General features: G+C 46.4%; 1 protein-coding gene across 4 annotated transcripts in view; it reads right to left on the bottom strand.

The window, feature by feature from the left end:
• MRTFB (myocardin related transcription factor B) overlaps positions 1-24,530 on the bottom strand; it is a 307,130-nt gene that overhangs the window by 196,591 nt on the left and 86,009 nt on the right. For 2 of the 4 annotated variants that reach the window (XM_080680361.1, XM_080680360.1), the window contains one exon: positions 4,379-4,442. The gene's annotated coding sequence lies outside the window, so the exon portion shown is untranslated. Of the gene's footprint in view, positions 1-4,378; positions 4,443-20,205; positions 20,263-24,530 lie in introns of those variants that run through there. The other 2 variants (XM_080680358.1, XM_080680357.1) reach the window with 2 other exon arrangements.

Below are 24,530 nucleotides of genomic sequence, written 5' to 3'. Positions count from 1 at the left end.
AATACTTCGTCTATAATAGGAAATATAAATAGCATTCCTTAATAAGATCTAGTATCTTACCTAGCTTATATACTACTTTGCCCTTTACAGCAACAACAAAAATACAAATGAAGGGTATTTAAAATACCATAATGTATATGAGTCTGAAAAGAAATGAGATATAGTCCAAATCAATAATCTAAACAAAATGTCACAAAATTTTAAAGTAGCAAGTATCACTATAACTATGTACGCCTATACTTACAAGCATTTAAAAATCACAGGGGCTAGTTTTATTCTCCAAGGAATTAAGTTTCTTAATTAAAATTTAAAATACTTCTCTTTCACATCTTAATTCTAACTCAATGATAATATTCACCAATCATTTACTCCTTCAAAAATTGTTTGTGTGTCTATCATGTATGTTCCAGGTATCATATGAGTTGCTAGATGTAAGCTGGTAAATAAAACACTCTTGGTCCTGGTCTCGATAATTTTAACTTGGACTTAAAAGCACTCACATGGAATGCAACCTCTATTATAAGAATATGAATTTTATATCTAGGGAAAAGATAAATTACTTTTTAATTCCCACTTGAGGATATGTTTTTATTGATTTTATTTTTTAAAGAGAGAGAAAGGGGAAGAGAGGGAAAGAATATCGATTGGTTGCCCCTGTACACATCCCCAACTGGGGATTGAATCTACAAGCTAGGTTATGTGCCCTAACTGGGAATCGAACTGGCAACCTTCTGGTGTTTAGGACAACACTCCAACTGGCTGGGGTGGGAAGAGATAAGTTTTAATTGGTTTTTATTGAGTCAAAGAGTAGGTCAATGGTGTCTATAATCCTATTTGATCGAAATAAAATCTAAAACAAACATAAAATTAGAGCCCACATTTATATCAGCAACAGGCAAAATCCTTTGGACAGATGAGACTCAACGTCAATATTCATAGGTTTACATGTGAAAGCATATTCACTTAGTTCACGTAACTCAATAATATTCCATGATCACCCAAGTTTGTAAATCCTATTCGGTATGCTTTTCTGCAACAGTACCCATGTTTGAAATCTATTAAGAAGCTGAAGTTTTTAAAGCTCTACTATAAATTAATAAAAAACAGGTATTGCTCTCTATAGAGGGAAACTTTCAGTACCCAAAACAATTAGTGTCAATAATTTAAAAATATTTATGAGTTAGGGCAACAGGCTAAAAACAAAGAACACAACATATTTTAACATTTTCATCACATTTAAAGTCCAAGAGTATCTCACTTACACATGAGAATCACAGATACATTCACAATAAGGAAATTCTTAATGTAAATAAATATATCAAACTAGAGGCCCGGTGCACGACATTCGTGCACTGGAGGGGGGTACCTCAGCCTGGCCTGTGCCCTCTTGCAGTACGGGACCCCTCGGGGGATATCTGACTGCTGGGGAGCAGGCCTTAGCTGGCAGTCGAACATCCCCTGAGGAGTCCTTAGCGCTGCCACAGAGGTGGGAGAGGCTCCCACCACTGCCACTGCACTCACCACCGTGAGCCTGGCTTCTGGCTGAGTGGTGCTCCCCCTGTGAGAGCACACCGACCACCAAGGGGCAGCTCCTTGAGCATATGCCCCCTGGTGGTCATTGTGTGTCATAGGGACTGGTCGTTCCGCTGTTTGGTCGATTTGCATATTAGTCTTTTATTATATAGGATGAAAGAGGTCTTTGAAAACATAAGTTTATTTTAGGCAAAAACCTTGCTATCTCAAAAAGGTATTTTTTTCTCCTATTGACTGGAGAAAATTAAAAAGATTTAAAAACTCAGTGTGAACAGGGGTATGGAAAACATGACCCTCATGGGCTTTGCTGGGGGTCAGGATGAGGTGGGAGGGTGGTGGTAATAAATTGTTAGTCTTTACAGAGGGCACTTTAGCCATATGTGTCAACATTTAAAACGTGTAATATTTGACTCGGCACCTGTATGTCTAAAAAATAAATGAGTAAGTATACAACAATGTTAAGTACAGGGTTGATCAACACATCATTAACTATCATCTCTTAGGAAAAAGCTAAATTTTTGTTGTCAAAGGAGGGATTAAATAAATTATGTTGCCTCAAACAATGGCATGTTAGGTAGCCAGTAAAATAATCATGTATGATTATGCATGTCTTTTACAATCATGTGTAGAAACTTACAAAACATATTGTTGCATTAAAAAGACCATCATATGTAGTATAAACAAATTTACTTAAAGATTTGTATGTAAATACTTATTTTACAGATAAATTCCTAAAAGTATGTTCATCGAAATACTAATGGCAGTCATTTCTGGGTGGTAGAGTTGGGTGTTTATTTATGTCTTATTTTGTTTTATACTGATGGAAAGTTTTTCTCATCCTATCTAATAAAGAGGGAATATGCTAATTGACCATCACTCCGTCACAAAGATGGCTGCACCCACAGCTGAAGCCAAGTACCCATAAGGAGCCTTAATGGGCAATCAGCAGGAACCTGAGGCTACGCCCTCCCCACCCCCATAGGGCCTTCCCCTGCCCCTGTAGGGCTTGACAGGGGACCTCAGGCCTCATTCCCCACCTGGCAGGGCTTGACAGGGGACATCAGGCTGCATTCCCACCCAGCAGGGCTTGACAGGGGACCTCAGACCACACCCCCCACCCTGGCATCAGGCTGGGGGACCTCAGGCCACGCCCCCACCCCCGCGCCAGGCCAGGAGACCTGAGGCCATGCCCCCCGCCTGGCGGGGCTTGACAGGGGACCTCAAGGTGCGCTTCCTATCCTGGTGTTGGGCTAGGGGACCACAGGCTGCTCCCCCCGCCCCAATGCCAGGCTGGGGGACCTCAGGCCACACCTCCCACCAAGTGGGGCTTGACAGGGGACTTCAGGCCACACCCCCCACCCCAGCACCAGGCCAGGGGATCTCAGACCACACCCCCTGCCCAGCGGAGCTTGACAGGGGACCTCAGGCTGCGTCCCCCGCCCCAGCATCGGGCCAGGGGACCTGAGGCTGCGCCCTCCTGCCTGGCTGGGCTTGACAGGAGACCTCAGGCTGTGCTCCCCACCCAGTAGGGCTTGACAGAGGACCTCAAGGTGCACCCCCAGTGCTGGGTCAGGGGAACTCAGGCCGCGCCCCCCCACCCCAGCACCAGGCCAGGGAACCTCAGACCGCACCCCCCGCCCGGCGGCGCTTGATGGTGGACCTAAGGCCATGCCCCCACCCAGCGGGGCTTGACGGGGGACCTCAGGCCATGCCCCCCACCCAGCGGGGCTTGACAGGGGATCGCAGGCCATGTTCCCCACCTGGTGGGGCTTGACAGGGGACCTCAAGGCACACCCCCTACCCCAGTCTGGGCTGGGAGACCTCAGGCCACGCCCCCCATCCTGGCGCCAGGCCAGGGGACCTGAGGCTACGACCCCTGCCCTGTGGGGCTTGACAAGGGTGGGACTGGCCAGGTCTGGATCTAGCCCAATGGGGGCGGGGGCCGGCTGGGTCTGGGTCTGGGTCTCATGTGATTTTGAGGTGCATGTAGGTGGGTGGAGACTTGACTCTGGGTCCTGTGGTGCGTCCCAGACTCTGACAGGAGGAAGGTTTTCATATACATTTTACTAATTTTCTTTCATCTCTGACACTTCTATTACAGAGAAAGGGCAAATAGCAATATTATTTCCTCTAATTAATTCCCTTTTAATGTGCACCAATTTCGTGCACTGGGTCACTAGTTATTATAATAACAAAATACAACAACTTTTCATTGAAGAAAAATAAGTGTTGCTGTGTTACCAGAAGTGACTTCAAATCTCAACTCCCTATTTAAAAAAACAAAGCTATCACTGAATGTTGTAGATATAATCACGAAACAGCTTATGGATTTCCACCTGCTAGATCTCCTTCTCAGTAGCATGCCCTCAAACAATATAATGAGAATTTAAATGATTTTATTCAAACAGCCCACCTTTCTGGCATCCAGCTAAGAACCTCAGGTGCCATGAACTGAAACACTCCTAAAGCAATCTCCCTCTTACATCTTAAGAAAACAGGCTGCGGAGAGAAATTAAAAACAATAATAAGCCCTGGCTCAGTGGTTAGAGTATCGGCCCAGGGACTTAAAGGTCTCAGGTTCGATTCCTGGTCAAGGGCACTTACGGGCACATACCTTGGTTGCAGGCTCCCTAGCCCAGATAGGGGCACCATGCAGGAGGCAACCAGTGGATGTATCTCACTTGGATGTTTCTCTGCCTCTCTCTCCACCTCCTCCCTCCCTTCCACTCTCTCTAGAAATCAATAGAAAAAATATCCTCAGGTGAAGATTAAAAACCAAAACAAACAAAAAACAATAATAAGAAATAAGGGTTCTTTACAAAAATTAAATCATAAAAAAACTTACCTCAGTCAAATATTTAATTATATTCTTGTCTTACATTCTCTTTATTAGCACCTTTATAGTGAACCTGGAAAGGGGGGAAAAAAGTGAAAATTACTTTTTATTGAACACCTACTTACATGCCAGACAGGGTGGTCAAATAAAGCCTCCTGGAGAACATGAAGTCTAAGATAAATTGGAAAACAAAATGGAAGTTACTAAAATGGGATTGTTAGGGAGGAAAGTTGAGACATGCAAGTATAATTAAATAACTTTTCATAAAATTTTCAAGGAGCTACATAAATGACTATACTATTGAACAAATTGTCTTAAAGGACTGAAGCAGGTGAAAAGTTGGGTTACTAGATTCAGAACACGTGCATTGAATCCCAGCTCTCCACTTCCTAGCTTGTGTAATCTTCAGCAAGTCCCCAAGCCTCTGTGTGCCTCATTTTCCCCATTCTATCTAATAAAAGCATAATATACAAATTGTCCCCTCCACCGGGAGTTCTTCCGGGAGTTTGACCAGGGGACAGGGCCTGCCATGCACTGGGCCTCTAGTATGTATAATAACAATACCCAACTCAGAATTGTGGAGGATTATATGAGGTAATCCACATCAAGACTTTATAACAGTTTCTGGAATGTAACAAATGTTCAATAAATGTTAATTATTGCTTTTATTATTATACTAGAGGCCCAGTGCACGAATTCGTGCACGGGTGGGGACTGGCCGGTCCGGCCCCAATCGGGGTGGATCAGGGCCAGGCCTGTTGGGAGAAAGATATGGTGGGAGGTTGGCCGGCCATCCAGCCTGATCACAGCCTGATCAGGTCCAGGCCGGCTGGGGGAAGGGGCCGAGGGCAATTGGCCAGCAGGCCCTGCCCCCGATTGGGGTGGGGGGGGTGATTGGGGCAGGGCTGGCCATGGGGAGGGACCCTGGGAGGTTGGCCAGCCAGCCCCACCCCCAATTGGTGTTGGGGGAGCCGATCTCGGGTGGAGCTGGCTGGAGGGAGGGGCCGCAGGCAGATTGGGATGGTGGGGCTGATCGGGGGTAAGGCCAGCTGTGGAGAGGGGCTATGGGCAGTGGGCCAGCTGGCCCTGCCCCTGAATGGTGTGGGGGGAGCCGATTGGGGGCCAGCTGCCTGGGGAAGGAGCATGGATGGTTGGCCAGCTGGCCCTGCCCCTTATCAGATTGGGGGGACCAATTAGGGGCAGAACTGACTGGGGGGAGGGGCTGCAAGAGGTTGGCCGGCTGGCCCTGCCCCTGATCAGGGTGGGGATGCCGATCTGGGGTGGGGCCGGGAAGGAGGAGGGGCTGCAGGAGGTTGGCTAGCTAGCCCCACCCCCCTATTGGGGTAGAGGGGTGGGGCTGGCCGAGAGGAGGGGCTTCGGGGGAGTTGGCCGGCTGGCCTCACCCCCTGATCAGTCTGGTTCACTGGCCACAGTGGGTGTCATAGTGACTGGTCGTTCTGGTTGTTACGACGTTCCAGTCACTGGCTTTATTTATATATATATATATATATATATATATATATATATATATATATATATATATATTTTTTTTTTTTTTTTGTATAATAAAAATCTGTACCAACATTACTTTATTATTGACAAATGGCATAATCTTGTCTTCAAGGGGCTTACAGGGTACTTGGAGAGAGATAAGAGTTACCCAGACATATAAGACAAAAGAAAGATCAACATCAATTATTATTCATTTATTTAACAAATCTCAGAGTCTGTTCATTGTCAGGTGTTTTGCTAGGCATTCTTTGGTGGACAGGATGGACATAGTTTCTCTCCTCACAGTTTCTAGCCTATCCAGGGTCATGCTATAGGACAGATGAGCTACAGGAGGAGAAAGATGCTGCTTTTTACTGGTATGGGGCAGTATGTATCTGAACTGGTAGAACTGGATAGCAGAACATTCATGATAGGAAATACAGGATGTCTGGATAGCCTCATTGTCAGGGTGCATCCAAGAGGGCAATAAGTAATGAGGATAGAAAGCAGGGAGAATCTCATGCTGGTCTGAGTCTGTTCTCTGTTCTTAAGTATGTTGATTATCCTGCTCAAATTGAACCACTTCAATTTTAATATAATTTTATTTGTTATAATTTCAATTTGAATACATTTTTATTGTTTTTCTTCATGGTTTTGTTTTTTGCATTTTAAAGGTGAGGGGGTAAGAATAGGAAAAAGGAAAAAAAGAACAAAATTTCAACCCACGTTGGCAGTGATGGTAGAAGTGGAATTACATGATGAGCTTTAGATTTTCTTTTTTAATTCTCCCAACTTTCTAACAAAGACAAAATTGCTCCTTTTACAGATTAAGAAACTGAGGCTCTGAGTAGTCAAATAGATCCCGAGATGTCCACAGAACTAATAAATGCAGACACAAAATTAAACTGCAAGTCTTTCCTTTTCTTAGGCAAAAATATGTAAGGGATTTTAAAGAATGTAAAGTCTGTTAAAAAATGACTTAAAACTTCAGGGTCTACCAATTTCTATACTTACACAGAAATAAACAGCCTTCATATACAGTCACAATCATTTAGAAAAGAGAAAGGAAGAGATGATTGTACTTACAAAAACAATAAAAAGATAAAACAGTTAAGATGAATTTAACAAGAAATGGGCAAAACCTATATGAGAAAATCTTTAAAAGCTTCAGAAGGATTTGAGAGTAAAATCAAATGAAAAAATATACAATGTCCTTGGATAGGAAACTATAACACCAGAAAAATATCAATTCTCCCTATGTTAGTTTATAAATTCAACGTAATCTCAATTTTTTAAAAGAGTTTCCCCCCACCAGAACAAGACAACATGATTCTAAAATTCACATGGAAAATAAACAAGCAAGAACTGCCAGGAAAATGAAGGGCAACAGGGGAAACTAGCTTTATGAAATACCAAAACATTTTATAAAACCAATAAGGTATACTGGTATATGAAGAGAAAGACTAAAGGAATAGAACAGGAGTTGAGAGGTGTGCCCCAATACATCAGGAAGTTCAGGATACAAAAAGGTGCATTATATTCCTATCTAATAAAAGAGTAATATGCAAACTGACCATCACTCCAACACACAAGATGGCCACCCCCATGTGGTCAAAAATGGCTGCCCCCATGTGGACACAAGATGGCCACCACAAGATGGCCAGCAGGGGAGGGCAGTTGGGAGGGACCAGGCCTGCAAGGGAGGGCAGTTGGGGGGTGATCAAGCCTGCAGGGGAGGGAAGTTAGGGGTGGACCAGGCCTGCAGGGGAGGGCAGTGAGGGGTGACCAGGCCTGCAGGGGAGGGCAGTTAGGGGCAAACAGGCTCGAAGGGGAGCAGTTAAGCATCAATCAGGCTGGCAGGGGAGTGGTTAGGGGTGATCAGGCTGGCAGGCAGAAGCGGTTAGGGGCAATCAGGAAGGCAGGGAGGCAAGCAGTTGGGAGCCAGCAGTCCTGGAATGTGAGAGGGATGTTCGACTGCTCGGAATCGGGCCTAAACGGGTAGCTGGACATCCCTCGAGGGGTCCCAGATTGGAAAGGGTGCAGGCTGGGCTGAGGGACACACACCCCCGTGCATGAATTTCGTGCACCGGGCCTCTAGTTCTGAAATAAATGGGTAAGGTAACTGGTAGACATATTGAAAAAGACAATGCTGAATCTATACATCACCCCTGAATGCCAGAATAAATTCTACATGGATCAAAGATTTAACTTAAAAATAAAACCATAAACGTATTAAAAGAAAACAAAAGCAAATTCCAAATTCTTGGAGGCTTTTCTGTGACTTAATCCAGACACCAGAAAAAAATAATATTAACTACCTAAAACTTAAAGATACAACTTTTTAAGTCTGCTCTATACCAAAATACATGAAAGTAAGTAAAACAAAACAAAACAAAACAAAACAAAAAACCACATACCAATGACAACTAGGGGTAATTGCAACTCACATCACAAAGGGCTAATCTCGCTAATTTGCAAATAGAAATTGATTAGAGAAAAAGCAATCCAAAAGAAAAATGTGCAAAGGGCAGGAACAGATCATAGAAAAAGAATTAGAAATAGGCTTTAAGTATATGAAAAGATATTCAGCCTCATTCATAATCAAAGCAATGCACATTAAAACTATACCTTGTTATCATTTTTCACCTATCAAACTGATATAAACACCTAGGTTGGAGTCTGTTGGTGAGGCTATGGTGAAACAGGTGCTCTAATATATTATTTGAGAAGGTTCAAAATGGTACAACCCTGAAGGAGGGCAGCATTTATCAAAATTATAATTACACTAGTGACCCGGTGCACGAAATTGGTGCACATTAAAAGGGAATTAAGTAGATGAAATAATTTAATATTGCTATTTGCCCTTTCTCTATAATAGAAGTGTCAGAGATGAAAGAAAATTAGTAAAATGTATATGAAAACCTTCCTCCTGTCAGAGTCTGGGACGCACCACAGGACCCAGAGTCAAGTCTCCACCCACCTACATGCACCTCAAAATCACATGAGACCCAGACCCAGACCCAGCCGGCCCCCGCCCCCATTGGGCTAGATCCAGACCTGGCCAGTCCCACCCTTGTCAAGCCCCACAGGGCAGGGGTCGTAGCCTCAGGTCCCCTGGCCTGGCGCCAGGATGGGGGGCGTGGCCTGAGGTCTCCCAGCCCAGACTGGGGTAGGGGGCGTGCCTTGAGGTCCTCCGTCAAGCCCCACCAGGTGGGGGACATGGCCTGAGATCCCCTGTCAAGCCCCGCTGGGTGGGGGGCATGGCCTGAGGAACCCCGTCAAGCCCTGCCAGGCGGGGGGGCACAGCCTCAGGTCCCCCGGCATGGCACTGGGAGGGGGGCACAGCCTCAGGTCCCCCGTCAAGCCCCGCTGGGCGGGGACAAGGCCTGAGGTCCACCGTCAAGCGCTACCGGGCGGGGGGTGCGGTCTGAGGTTCCCTGGCCTAGTACTGGGGTGGGGGGCGCAGCCTGAGTTCCCTTGACCCAGCACTGGGGGTGCACCTTGAGGTCCTCTGTCAAGCCCTGCTGGGTGGGGAGCACGGCCTGAGGTCCCCTGTCAAGCCCAGCCAGGCAGGGGGGCGCAGCCTCAGGTTCCCTGGCCCGATGCTGGGGCAGGGGGTGCGGTCTGAGATCCCCCAGCCTGGTGCTGGGGTGGGGGGTGTGGCCTGAAGTCCCCTGTCAAGCCCCACTTGGTGGGGGGGGCGTGGCCTGAGGTCCCCCAGCCTGGCATTGGGGTGGGAAGAGCAGCCTGTGGTCCCCTAGCCCAGCACCAGGACAGGAAGCGCACCTTAAGTTCCCCTGTCAAGCCCCGCCAGGCTGGGGGTATGGCTTCAGGTCCCCCAGCCTGGCGCCAGGTTGCGGGCGTGGCCTGAGGTCCCCCAGCCTGATGCCAGGGTGGGGGGCGTGGTCTGAGGTCCCCTGTCAAGCCCTATGGGGATGGGGGAGGGCCCTATGGGGGCGGGGAGGGCATAGCCTCAGGTTCCTGCTGATTGCCCATTAAGGCTCCTTATGGGAACTTGGCTTCAGCTGTGGGTGCAGCCATCTTTGTGACGGAGTGATGGTCAATTAGCATATTCCCTCTTTATTAGATAGGATTGCTCACTGACCCAGCAATACTACTTCTGGAAAGATATCCTACATAGACACCTCACATATACAAAATGACATGTGTACAAGGTTATTCAAGTCAGGTTGTCTATAAAAAACTATAAAAAACTCAAATATGCATCAGTGGGAGCTAGTTCAATAAACTACGGTACAGGCATGCAATGGGATATTCTGAAGCTGTTAAATATTTGTTTTCCATACAGTAATATGGTAAGATCCTAAAGGTATATTAACTAAGAAATACAAAGCAGCAGAATCATTTACAAAGTATTCTATATTTTATATAAAAAGGAGAGAGTATATATACTATTACACTGGTACTAGAGGCCTGATGCACAAAGATTTGTGCAAGAATGGGCCTTCCTTCCCCTGGCTGCTGGCACCGCCTTCGCTCTGGCTGGAGCTGCCTTTCCGCTCCGGCCTGGAGCCACCTTTCTACTCCAGCCCGGAGTTACCTTTCCACTCCGGCCCGGAGCCACCTTTCCACCTTCCCATGCTGTCCAGAGGCCTGGAGCGGCTGGGGTGGTGCGGAACGCCTGCATCGTCACCATGGCCACAACACAGTGTCCCACCCTGCCCCCGGCCATTCAGCACCTGCGTATGCAAATTAACCCACCATCTTTTTTGGGTTTGCATACTCACTCCTGATTGGCTGGTGGGTGTCGCAAAGGTACGGTCAATTAGCATGTTACTCTTTTATTAGTGTAGATTTGCTGCTCTGTTGACTAATAAATTTGCCGACCACTGATCTATACAAAGAAAAATAGACATCTACAGCAAACAAATAAAACAAGTTTTCTGCAGAGAGAAGGGGACAAGTTAGACCAAGAGAGTTGCTAGAGTCCTCAAAAAATATGAACATTTATTTATGCAAAATGAATTTTAAAGTGTTAAAAGTATAGCTCATAGAGAGGAGAAAAAGAGAACTACCTATAAATCAGAGTCAAAATCCAACTATCATTAAAAGAAATTTTTCCCTGAAATTAGATATTAATTAGAGGCCTGGTGCATGAAATTCGTGTACTGGGACATGGGGGTATAGGGGAGTGGTGTCCCTCAGCCCGGCCTGCACCCTCTCGCAGTCTGAACAGGCGGACATCCCTTTTGCAGTCTGGGACCCCTCACTCCTTACCGCCTGCCTGCTCGCTGCTCCTTACCACTTGGCTCCCTGCTCAGCGCTGCCGTGGAAGCGGGAGAGGCTCCCACCACTGCACTCACCAGCCATGGTTCAGGGCCCACATTTTAAGAAGAAAAGCTAAAGTCCACCTGTGAGCCTGGCTTCTGGCTGAGTGGCGCTCCCCCTGTGGAAGTGCACTGACCACCAGGGGGCAGCTCCTGCACTGACCGTCTGTCCCCTGATGGTCAGTGCACATCATAGTGACCGATCATTCTGGTTGTTCCACCATAATGGTAGCTTAGGCTTTTATTATATAGACTAGAGGCCTAGTGCACGAAATTCATGCATGGGGGCGGGGGGGTGTCCCTCAGCCCAGCCTGCACCCTCTCCAATCTGGGACCCTCGAGGGATGTCCGACAGCCCATTTAGGCCCGATCCCAGTGGGACATCCCTTTCACAATCCAGGACTGCTGGCTTCCAAATGCTCGCCTGCTTGCCTTCCTGATTGCCCCTAACCGCTTCTGCCTGCCAGCCTGATCACCCCCTAAGCACTCTCCTGCCAGCCTGATTGATGCCTAACTGCTCCCCTGCTAGCCTGTTTGCCCCTAACTGCCCTCCCCTGCAGGCCTGATCCCCCCCCCCCAACTGCTCTCCCCTGCAGGCCTGGGTCCCCAAAACTGCCCTTCCTTGCAGACCCAGTCACCCCCAACTTCCCTCCTCTGCTGGCCGGGTCACCCCTAACTGCCCTCCCCTGCAGGCTTGATCACCCCCAACTGCCCTCCCTTGTAGGCCTGGTCCCTCCCAACTTCCCTCCCCTGCTGGCCTGATTGCCCACAACTGCCCTCCCTTGCAGGCCAGGTTCCTCCCAAATGCCCTCCCCTGCTGGCCATCTTGTGGTGGCCATCTTGTGTCCACATGGGGGCAGGATCTTTGACCACATGGGGGCAGCCATCTTGTGTGTTGGAGTGATGGTCAATCTGCATATTACTCCTTTATTAGATAGGATAGAGGCCTGGTGCATGGGTGGGGGCCAGCTGGTTTGCCCTGAAGGGTGTCCCGGATCAGGGTAGGGGTTCCCTTGGGGTGTGGGGCGGCCTGGGCGAAGGGCCTGTGGTGGTTTGCAGGCCTACCATGCCCCCCGGCGACCCAAGTGGAGGCCCTGGGATCTGGGATTTATTTATCTTCTACAATTGAAACTTTGTAGCCTGGAGCGGAGCCAAGCCTTCTGCTCACTCCCAGGCGGCAGCCATTTCTGTTGGGATTTATGTATCTTCTATAATTGAAACTTTGTAGCCTTAAGCGGAGGCCAAAGCAGGCCAGGGCTGCAGAAGCTTGGCTTCCTCCATCGCCGTGGGCAACCCTAGCCTCCTGCTCTCTCCAGCTCTGTGGTTGCCGCCATTTCTATTGATATTTATTTATCTTCTATAATTGAAACTTTGTAGTACTGAATGGAGGCCTGGGCCGGCAAGGGCAGGCGGAAAGCTTGGCTTCCTCCATTGCCAGGGAAATCCAAGCCTCCCTCCTGCTCTCTGTGGTGGTAGCCATCTTGGTTGGGTTTATTTGCATATTCCCTCCTGATTGGCTGGTGGGTGTGGCTTGTGGGTGTGGCGGAGGTACGGTCAATTTGCATATTACTCTTTTATTAAATAGGATAAGCAATTTTAGTGTGTACTCGCTAAAAATTATAAAAGATTACTAGTAATTTTTTCTTCAACCAAGTTAGAGCATGTGACTATAATAATGTATGTTTCTAAAATCTATTTTTATTGATTTCAGAGAGAAAGAGAGAGGGAGAGAGGGGTAGAAACATCAATGATAAGAGAGAATCATTGATCGGCTGTCTCCTGCACGCCCCACACTGGGGATCGAACCCGCAACCTGGGCATGTGCCCTTGACCGGAATCAAACCTGGGACCCTTCAGTCTGCAGGCCAACATTCTATCCACTGAGCCAAACCAGCTAGGGCTATAATAATAAATTGAAAGGTTATTTCAAGGGGTGAGGAATTAGGAGAGAAAACAAGAAGATACAATGGAAAGAATGCTTTAGTCCAGTGGTCGGCAAATCGTGGCTCGCGAGCCTCATGCGGCTCGCGAGCCACAGTTTGCCGCTCTGTTGACTAAAGAGTTTGCCGACCATTGCTTTAATCTAATGGTTCTCAAAGTATGGTCTCTGGACCAAGAGCATCAGCATCAACTGAAAACTGTTGAAAATGCAAATTTTCTGAACTGGAAACTCTGAGAGCAGTAGGTAGCAATCCCTATAATACACACTGAAATCTGAGAGCCACTAATCTGATCCAGTGCTTCCCACAGAGTCACCTGCATCACTTGGAGGAGGATTGTATTAAAATGCAGATTCTGATTCAGTAGTTCTGGGGTGGGCCTCAGAGTCTGAATTTCTACCAAGCCCCAGGATACTGCTGGTTCAGGGCCCACATTTTGAGAAGAAAAGCTAAAGTCCACCTATGGAAGAAGATAAGCAGTCTTCATATGGTTGAGTTTCCTATAAACCTGCCCTCACTATCAGACGGAAAAAAAGTCCTTAGACAGGTTTCCTGACTGAGAGATACCATGCAGCCTCCCATATAAATTCTGCACTTAACACTTAGTAAATATATTTGCAAACATATTTCTTATTAAAAAAATTATTATTAATTTTTGAAATCCTAGTTAAGGATGTCCAATTTAAGAAAACTTTCATTTATAAGTGGCCCTATGAACCTTCCAGAATAAAAACAAAAATCATATCCATACATATGCTGGTTATACTGTCTGATTAACTTTACTTCAAATGCATTAACCAAACCACCATCTGCTCTCCATGAAAATCACCAAGCAGTCTGTTTCTCATATTTACAAATACTGACTCTCCATTTGTTTTATAGGAATCTTTCAAGTAAAGAACTATGGTTTAGAAGGAAGGATCTAGACATGCTGTATAGCTTCATTTTGCAAGTCATCCTTTGATAAAGTTTTTGGTGTTAAACATAAACCAATGTGCTGAAATTTCTATATATTCCCTATTTCACTGAATCTAAAATGCCATCAATTTTCAGACACACTATTATTTTATGTACCGCTAAGAAAAGTTGCCAATTAAACCATGCCAATTTTAAGATACCATTCCATCTTAGATATGCATCTTAAAACATCAATTAAACTGCTTAACTATAAATCTCAGTGGTATGTACATAATAAATAACTCATTTTCATCCATATTAAGCATGGACTTTTGCCCATTCAACAATGTATTCCCCACGCCTAAAAACTAACAGTTTCCTTATCTACGCAAGTCATATTATTTGGTTAAGTTCTGTACAGATGAATATAAAAAGTAGTAATTTTTTTTTAAGTAGCAAAGGAAAAAAAAAAAGGGAGTGACCTCTTTTTATCCTGGAGTGTGATATTGATTGCTCAAAGTAATAAAAATTAATTACTCTCAATTTAGGTAAGTTTCCAATCCAAAAGTACTCAATGAATCTATCTCTAGTCAATTTAAAATATATCCTTCTATTTTGATAACAGTCTTTACTTACATGTTTGTTTCCATAGCACCTTTCAAAAGTCACAACCAATGAACAATAAACATCTTACAGCAAGAAGCAATTTATCCATTGAACAAAATGGAAAAATAAACTTGGTTTGTAATTTGTTTAACAAGAGTCAAAGAAATTTATAATGTTACACTGTAGCTATATAATAGTAAGAGTTGAACTTTCTTAACTCAATTTGCATTTTCCTATAAACTTCACTGAGTTTCATGTGAAAAATCAATTTCTAACTAATCATACCAAGAGGACTAAGGACATATATGATTACAGGTCATTTTAATTTTCACCTTTGTACACAACCACATTTTCTAATATGGATATTAGCACGTAGGAATGATGGTTATTTAAAAAGAGTTTATACAGTAATAATTTGTATTTTATTTAATCCAGGCCTTTTTAGTTATTTACACGTATTACTGTCACTTCACAACTCTATTCTAGTCTCAAACTCTTCAATTATTCAAGAATTTAGCTGTCAACATTTCTAATAAGAATTTCCATTAAACAAAGCAAATTTTTCAGACAGAGGGACATAGGTACTAATCTTGTCTCCCACCTGAAATTCTAGAATAATCAATGAAAGTGCCAGTTGCCAAGGGCCTGATTTTTTGGTATGTAAGACACGTCAGAAAGAAAAATTTTCCTGGGAAAAACCAAGATGGCGGCATAGGTAAACACCTAAACTGCTGCCTTGCACAACAATATCAAAACTACAATGAAAAGACAAAATGGACACCATCCAGAACCACAGGATAGCTGGCTGAGTGGAAATTCTACAACTAGAAGGAAAGAGGAAAGTACATGGAGAATCAGAGGAACTGCAAAAGGCTGAGGTACAGAGACGCGTGAGTGCGCAGAGAGGAAGGGCGAAGGGCAGGTGAGTGCACAGGCGGCTGAGTGCACGGCTGGCTTTCTAAAGTGGGAGGGAGACGGAAGCTCCCGACTGCACTGAACTCCAGTTCCGGGCGAGTTTCTGGGAACCCAGATTCATTCAGGGAGAAACTGGACTGTCAGGAAAAGAGAAAGCACATGGAGACTCAGGGAAGCTGCAGAGGCAAAGGTCTGCAGGCACACGTGCACAGAGAGGATGGGCGGCTGAGTGCACAAGCACCTGAGTGCACGGCTGGCTTTCTAAAGTGGGAGGGAGACGGAAGCTCCCGACTGCGCTAAACTCCAGTTCCGGGCGAGTTTCTGGGAACGCAGACTCATTCGGGGAGAAACTGGACTGTCTGGCAGTGGGCAAAACTCGAGGGCAGCTTTCTCTCAGAGGTGCTTACAGTGATTACCGAGGGACACTGAGACCCAGGGGCCTCATAGGGCAGGGCTGACGGGAAGCCAAGGCTGTCTGCTCTGCCCTGAGACTCTACCCCATCCAAGCTGAGCACAGAGGCTTTTGCAATTTTGCAAGTCTTGTCTCATAAGGGTGTCTCCAGCTTGGAAGTTCTCCCAGCATAGACACAGCTGATCCTCACAGCCAAGTGTCCTGGAGCTCAATTCCTCCCAGTGATACCAACAGCAATCAAGACTTAACTACAACAAGGCTGTACACACAGCCCACAAAGGGGTGCACCAAAAGTGTCCACCTCAGGTAACTGGGGAGGCTGAGCCACTGGGCCCTATAGGACACCTACCACACAAAGCTACTCTACCAACTCAGGGAAGCAGCAAAAATGCGGAGACAAAGAAACAGATCACAAATGAAAGAAATGGAGGAAAGCAAACGACTGGATATAGAGTTCAAAACCACGGTTATAAGGTTTTTCAAGAATATCCTAGAAAAGGCTGATAAATTTAGCAAGACCCTCGAGGATATGAAAAAGGACCAACTAGAAATTAAACATACACTGACTGAAATAAAAAATACTATACAGAGACCTAACAGCAGACTAGAGGACCGCAAGAATGAAGTCAAAGATTTGAAATACAAAGAAGCAAAAAACACTCAACCGGAAAAGCAAAAAGAAAAAAGAATCCAAAAATTTGAAGATAGTGTAAGGAGCCTCTGGAACAACCTCAAGCGTACCAACATCAGAATTATGGGGGTTCCAGAAGAAGAGAGAGAGCAAGATACTGAAAACCTATTTGAAGAAATAATAACCAAAAACTTCCCCCACCTAGTGAAATAAAGAGACTTACAAGTCCAGGAAGTGCACAGAACCCCAAACAAAAGGAATCCAAAGAGGACCACACCAAGACACATCATAATTAAAATGCCAAGAGCAAAAGCCAAAGAGAGAATATTAAAAGCAGCAAGAGAAAAACAGTTAATTACCTACAAGGGAGCACCCATACGATTGTCAGATGATTTCTCAACAGAAACTATGCAGGCCAGATGGGAGCGGCAAGAAATATTCAAAGGGATGAATAGCAAGAACCTACAACCAAGATTACTCTACCCAGCAAAACTATCATTCAGAATTGAAGGTCAGATAAAGAGCTTCACAGATAAGAAAAAGCTAAAGGAGTTCATCACCACCAAACCAGTATTATATGAAATGCTGAAAGGTATTCTTTAAGAAGAGGAAGAAGAAAAAGGTAAAGATAAAATTTATGAACAACAAATACATGTCTATCAACAAGTGAATCTAAAAATCAAGTGAATAAAAAATCTGATGCACAGAATAAACTGGTGAATATAATAGAATCAGGGGCATAGAAACGGAGTGGACTGACAATTCTCAGGGGGAAAGGGGTGTGGGGGGGTGCGAGAAGAGATTGGACAAAAATTGTACACCTATGGATGAGGACAGTGGGGGGAGGTAAGGGCAGAGGGTGGGGTGGGAACCGGGTGGAAGTGAGATATGGGGGAAAAAAGAGGAACAATTGTAATAATCTGAACAATAAAGTTTTATTAAATTAAAAAAAAAATTTCCCAAGAAAAATTGTTTGTGTAAGTTAAAATCTGCCTTTTTCTGTAATATATATATATATATATATATATTAGAGGCCCATTGCAGGAAGGTTCCTGCAAGAATAGGACTTCCTGCAGCCAGAGCGAAGCAGAGAAGGGAGCGAAGCCCGCTGCCTCACTCCCCTGCTGTCTCCACTGCCTCGCTCCCCTCCCATCTCTGCTACCTCGTTCCCTTCTCTGCAGCTTCACTCCCTTCTGCAGCGCTTGGCTTCCTTCTACACTTCTTCAGTATTCACTCCATGCCTGCATATGCAAATTAACCTCCATCTTTGTTGGGTTAATTTGCATACTCACTCCTGATTGGCTGCAGGCGTAGCGGAGATACGGTCAAATACATACACACACACACACACACACACACACACACACACACACACAGCCAATGACCAGAATGCTATAAAGACCAGAACGACCGGTTCCTATGGCGCCCCCCCTTGGCCAACCTCCCCAGCCCTTCCCCCTCCCGGCCGACCCTACCCCTGATTGCCCCCCTACCCCAATAGGGGGCAGGGCCATCTGGCCAACCTCCTGCAGCCCCTCCTCCTGCCTGGCTCCACCCCAGATCATCCCCCCCACCCCCATCAGGGGCAGGGCCACGGGCCAACCGCCTGCGGCCCCTCCTCCCAGCCAGCTCCACCCCCTTTCAGTCCCTGCCACACCAATCGGGGGTGGGGCTGGCTGGCCAACCTCCCGCCATCTCCTCCTCCCAATAGGTCCAGCCCCAACCTCCCGGCCCTTCCCCCTCCCGGCCAGGCCCCACCCATGCACAAATTCACGCACTGGGCTTCTAGTAAAATTATAATTAAGGCTGTTCATTACAGTAGGTCACACGGGGGGCTAGTACTATCTCCTAAGAGACCTGACCAGTCATCAAAGTGACTGGAGACACCACTGTGTTTGGGGGCCAAGTTGCATGGGACAGACCCAAATAGTGAAGAGTTGTCCTGAGAATCTTTTAAATATCCAACCAGATTAATCACAATAAAATGGCATCACTTTAGGACATAACACTGAAAAGTTTTTATATTATGGAAAACCCAAGGTAATTTAGGAGAATATAGTTAATGTGAAGAAAGTTGAGATAAAATAATGTCTAAAAATCAGTGACCATTTTTCTCACATGACATATTGTTAACATTGCAATGTCAGACTGAGCATATCTAAACTAGTAAGTGAGATACTGGCATTGAAGCCTTAAATTTCAATCTTGTTATTTTATTCATTACTATCAGTAAGCAGAAAGAATCCAGTATGTGTCTCGAAGCTTGTGACACAAAAGGTGCCATACAATGTAACTTGAAAATATGGCAGTCACAGAGGGGTTATATTAATATTATGTGTGTGTTGATTGTGATAGTCTGTAATTTATCTTGGCATTTTATCTCTAATTTAATGTAAGTTGTTTATTATCATAAAAGGTTTTTGCAACACTTAGGTGCCCTTCCACCACCCCCCCCCCCCCACACACACACACAGTGTCCATTTATATCTCTGGCCCTTCTTTTTCTTGTTAGAAATAACTCCTAATATTTTTATCGCTCTTTGATCCAAATGCATTCATTGGAAGCAGGTGCAAACACCCAGGCACGTGCTGTCTTCTAACAGAGTATGTACTACAATGATATGGCAATGTATGTCACACATTGCTCTCCTTTTAGATCTCCCTTGCATTTAAACTGGAGCATCATACTGATTATGTGTATTTCATGGTAAATTTTATTTCATTGCAGTAAAGTGGGCTTCATAAATGTTTGCGGCAAAGGGAAGGAGCCTTGGTTCTGAACATCACTGCTCCAAAGAGTAGAATCACATGCTTAACAAAAATCAAACTTAAAAAGTTTCCGCTGCCTAACTAAAACAAGTCCGGGGATCCAATATTCCAATTCCACTCGACCTGACACACGCCGCTGCTCTAAGCCCACTTCTTTTCTCCCACAGGAACAAACAAGAGTTCTTAACCATTTCGGGATCAAGGACCCTTTGGGGAATTTGACAAAAGCCACGGACCACCTCCCAAGAATTTCATACACCATGCTGCATTCTATTTGGGAGGGTAGGGATGGTAGGGGCTCCCAGACACACCCTCTGCAGCCCGATGGAGACCCGAGTATTAGAACTCCAGCCTGAAAACCCTGCGAGTGGGGGCGGGGAAAGGGTGGGCGGCAAGGACGGGCTTGGGCGCTGGGGTCAGTGTGCCTGGTCTGAGCCCCCATCCCACCCCTTCCCAGCAGTATGACTTCGGGCAGGGAGCTTCACCTCTCGGTGCAGCACTGGAGGGCACCCGCGCAAGTTCAGTGCCCAGCGTACGGGAAAGGCTCAAATGGTGTTGGCACTGCCAGCAGCACCGCGTCCTCGGCGCCACACCGCTGCCGGAGGGGGGGGGGGGGGGACTGAGGCGGGCACCGTGGTCGCACCCGAGCAGGGTCCGGCTGCAGGGGGACCGACCCCGGGCGGCCCCGGCCAGGCCGCCCCGCCCCGTCCGCGCGGGTCCCGGGACGGGGCGGACCGGGCGGCTCCGCTGCAGCTGCGGGGCGAGCTGGGACTGCCGCCCAGGACGCGGGCCACCCGCCCGGCCCGTTCCCCCGTCGGACCCTCGGTCTCCGCCACTCTCACCCCCACTTCGGCCCCCAACGGTCGCCAGTACCGCCCGCAGCTCACCTCCCCGGCCGCTCCACTGCTGCCGCCGCCGCTGCCACCGCCGCCGCGCGCGATCTCGCGAGACTTCGCTCCCCTCGGGCTCCCCGGCGCTCCCCCGCCCTCCCGCGGCCAGCGCGCACGGACCCGGGCCTGGAATAGACGCGGCGCGCTACCTATAAGCCGCCCCTAGCTTCGGGGTCTGGCCTAGCGGTGCTTGCGCCCCAGTCGTTATATCCATTCCGCCCACCTCCGTGAAGGTGAAGGGTTAAAAGCCAGGTGCGAGACAGACGGCCGCCACTCTCACCTGGCGGGCCGGCCGGCCGGTACGTGTGCGCATGCGCGCGCCTGGAGCCCTGGACCTGCGAGCCTTTGCAAAGGCTCTGGCCTCGGTGACAGTAATCCCAGCAGCTGGTCTGCCAGGGCATATGTGTGCCCAGTGCTTTTACAACTCCCTTTGGGTCCTCGCAGCAGCCCCCAAGAAATGGGTATTACCATACTAGTACTCCCCATTCCAGAGAGGAAGAAACGGAGGCTTGGCAAGGTTAAGTCACTAGCTCCAGGACACAAGGTAGGAATTGGCATCTGGGGTTGTCTGACTCCCAAGCCAAAGCCCCATTTTCCCCCTCCATGACAAGCCCCCACAGGCCCTGTCCCTGCCCCCCTTCCGCTGAGAACACTAGTCTCAGCACCAGTCTTTACTTCCCTCCCAAGGTTCACCCAGGTGAGAGCCCTAGGCGATTAGTTGCTACAGTCCCTCTGGTTTTTTGGAGCTGCTGTCAGGAAAACACTTCTCCCAAATTACACAACCTTCCTAAAGGCCTCCCTGTTCCAGACCCTGTACAGCGCCCTGAAAACGATCTGAATATATTTTGTTCTATCGCCTCCCCAGACCAGTGGCATTTTGATGATGGTAGAGAGCATAGTAGTTCTATGGGACACAGGATATAGAACCAGAATGTATGTGATATTAGGCGGCATAGAGAACCATCTGACTACTTCTTAAGGGTAAAATCATAACATTATAAACAGTAGTTTCCCCATATCCAGGGTTTCGCTCTCTGCAGTTTCAGTTACCTGTGGTCAACCACGGTCCAAAAATATTAAATGGAAAATTCCAGAAATAAGCAGTTCATAAGTTTTAAAGTGCAGGCCATTCTGACTAGTGTGATGAAATCTCTAGCCTTCCGTTCTGTCCAGACGGGGACATGAATCATCCCTCGGTCCAGCTATCCTTGCTTTATGTGCTCCCCTTCTGTTAGTCACTCAGTAGCTGCCTCTCTTATCTCATCAAATGCCTTAGGATCATAGTGCTTGTTTTCAAGGAACCCTTTTTTCATAGGTATGTATGTATAAGAAAAAACATAGTATAGATAAGAGTTCAGTACTATCACAGGTGTAAGGCATACACTGGGGGTCTTGGAACATGTTCCCCACAAATACTATTATTGTCATTGTTTCTAAAGAAGAGGAACTAGCATTTATTGAGGGCATTTCAAGGTCACTACCAATAGTCTTCCAAGTTAAGTCATAGGAAAATGGAGACTCAGGGAGATGAAGAAACTGGCCTAAGTTTCTGTAATGAGACAGGATTTGCACTTGGGCCTGAGTTCAGAGCTAACTACTGCCTTGCACCAAAGTCCCATGAGCTAGCATGAGTTAGTTGGGCTGGGACAACAAGCTATTGTAAAATCAAGAGCCTTGGAGGTTCTAGCTATCCCTTCACCATCAGGGCCTTACTCAGCCCCCCAATAGTCACTACAATGTCAGCAAAAGTTGGTTTGCCCACCCTGCAAGCCTGTCCACTCCCTCCAGAAACAATGCCACTCTCAAAAGTCATAGATGTCCCTCCATGGGCCAACATCACTCAAACCACCCGATCGAGGAAGTGAGAGAGGAAGGGAAATCACATCTGATGAGCAGCAGCAAGGTGTCAAATACTACTCCAGGTGCTATACATTCATTAGCTCATTTAGTCCTCCCAACAGCCCCATGTGGATGGTAAATTGTACCCATTTTAAAGTTAAGAAAATCAAGGAACTAAGAGGAGCGAGAACTTGCCAAGGGTACATAGTTGGTAAGTGGGAGGGCTGGGGTTACACTTCAAGTCAGGCTATACCCCAAACCATGTACTTTGACCTCAGTGACCAACAAGGTTCTTCCCTGCTCCCAAAAACTTATGTCTTTATGAAGCTGAAACCTAAAAATCCCCTGAGTTCAGCACTCCAGTCTGAGACACTGTATATTTTCCTCCAGGTAGAACATGCCTAATATTCTCATCTAAAATAAGCTATAAGCCCAGCCGGTGTTGCTCAGTGGTGTCCATGCATGAACCAAGAGGTCACTGGGTCAATTCCCGGTCGGGGCACATGCCCAGATTGCAGGCTTAATCCCCAGCAGGGTATGTGCAGGAGGCAGCCGATAGATGATGTTTCTCTCTCATGGATGTTTCTATCCCTCTTCTTTCCTCTCTCTCTAAAAATCAATTAAAAATAAATAAGGAAGGGATTTCTAAATTCAAAATAATCTATCCTATTTCTGACTACTCCATGTTCCATATGATATAGAGAGTTCTGTGTTTGTTTGTTTTTTAAAAAAGGATATACATGGGTTGTTGGGAGGATTACCCAAGTTAATATTTGTGAAGCATGTACGAAAGTGCCTTGCACAGGTTAAGCTCTCAATAAATTATAGCTATTATTATCCTGGGGATGTCTGTGATATTTCATTCGTTCCTCATCTCTCAACATAAACTCCAAATCAGTTTGGAGGGATGTGGCCTTATCTGCTCAGGCATGGGAATAAAATTAGTTTCTAGCACTCTGGAAACAATAAATGCTCTTTAATGGACAAAATTACCCCTGTTCTTCCTCCTGATCATGAAAAGAGACTAGACTCTCCTCAAGCTCTTCCCAGTTTCCTGGAAGACTAGCAGCTGGTTTTTAAAAAGGCTCCCCTAGTATAGAAAAAGTCACCCAAATATTTTTAAGTTACTGGCAAAAAAAAAAAAAAATTAAGCTGAAACTTTTAAGAGAATTTTGGTGAGGCTGGGAGTTAATATAACTATAGTGATCTCATGATTGGGGGGAAGGTTTTTACAGGAACTGAAGCTGCCATCACCCTCAGCCATAGTACCCCAAAGTGAGGTTTCTACCCTGACACAAGGTACACCACACATTCCCATCAATGGCAACATGTCACTATGGAAGTGATTCTCACCATGGAAAAGGTGGACATAACAGGATCCATTGACGACATCATAGTTTGACTTAAAAAAAAAAAAAGCAACACAAAACAACTGAGGTGATTCTAATATGCACACCTCTAAAGGCTTAATGTACAGTTCCTAAAAAGCACTATTTAAATATCTGTTGATCCAAGAGAAATTTTATACATGCCTAAAATGGATTCATTTAATGCTCATTCATTCATTAAACACATATTAAGCACTTAAGTGCTAGTTATTATGTGAGTAGCTATGAGTAAGACAGATCATGGCCCATGCTCTCATCACAGTTATGGTCTAGGAGAGAGAGGTGTTAATTAAACAATTGAACCTATAAATGTTGAAATGTTATGTGGTAAATAGGATGAAAAAGAAGAGCAAATGACTCCCTGACCCCCCCCCCCCAAAAAAAAAATCTGGGTGGAAAAGTAGAAAAGAACTTGTGTGAACTAAGTTTTGAAGGATGCATTAGAGTGCACTAGGAGGAGAGGGGAGAACATTCCAGAGATAGGGATGGCATGGATCAGCAAGGAGAAGGTAAGTGTTGGCAGCTGGGAAACAGGAGGGTGGTGGGACCTCTAGAGGCATCTCGGATATGTATGTACCCTGAGCATATGGGGAGAGAGGAGAGAACCCAACTGGAAGCAGAAGAGTGATGTGTTGAATGCCATTGGTCCCCGCATGCCCATTCTGCCCTGTTGGCCAATCCAAGCTCATTATGGAATCCTGACACCTCTGCCCCACTGGTGCTTGGTCAAGGATGACACAGCTGTCATATCTCGAGCCAATGTTTGATTTGAGGAAATCAAACATTATAAGGTCCCAGCACCCTTGAGCAGAAATCTGGCTGCAAATCTCCTGCCTACCTGGAAACTAGGACTGGGAGATGATGTAGGCTCTGCCGGCCACAGGTTCTGTTGATATGACCGGTGGCCAAAGCAGCCAGCTCTGGGGATGGTGGTGCAGAGTGGAGCTCCCGATGCAGAGCTGCACCGGTGCTGAGGGCAGTGGTGGCTGCAGCGAAAGCAGACGGGAGGGTGGCAGCTAGCTCATCAGGCCAGGCCTGCAGTGTGGTTTGGGGCATTTTTTCTAGAAGCTTAGCCTCAAGTTCCTTCCTCCAGCC

Source organism: Plecotus auritus (assembly GCF_963455305.1).
Source record: "Plecotus auritus genome assembly, chromosome: 7".
NCBI lineage: Eukaryota > Metazoa > Chordata > Mammalia > Chiroptera > Vespertilionidae > Plecotus > Plecotus auritus.
The sequence above is the reverse complement of the archived record's forward strand: the minus strand, read 5'-3'. Positions and strand labels throughout refer to the sequence as shown.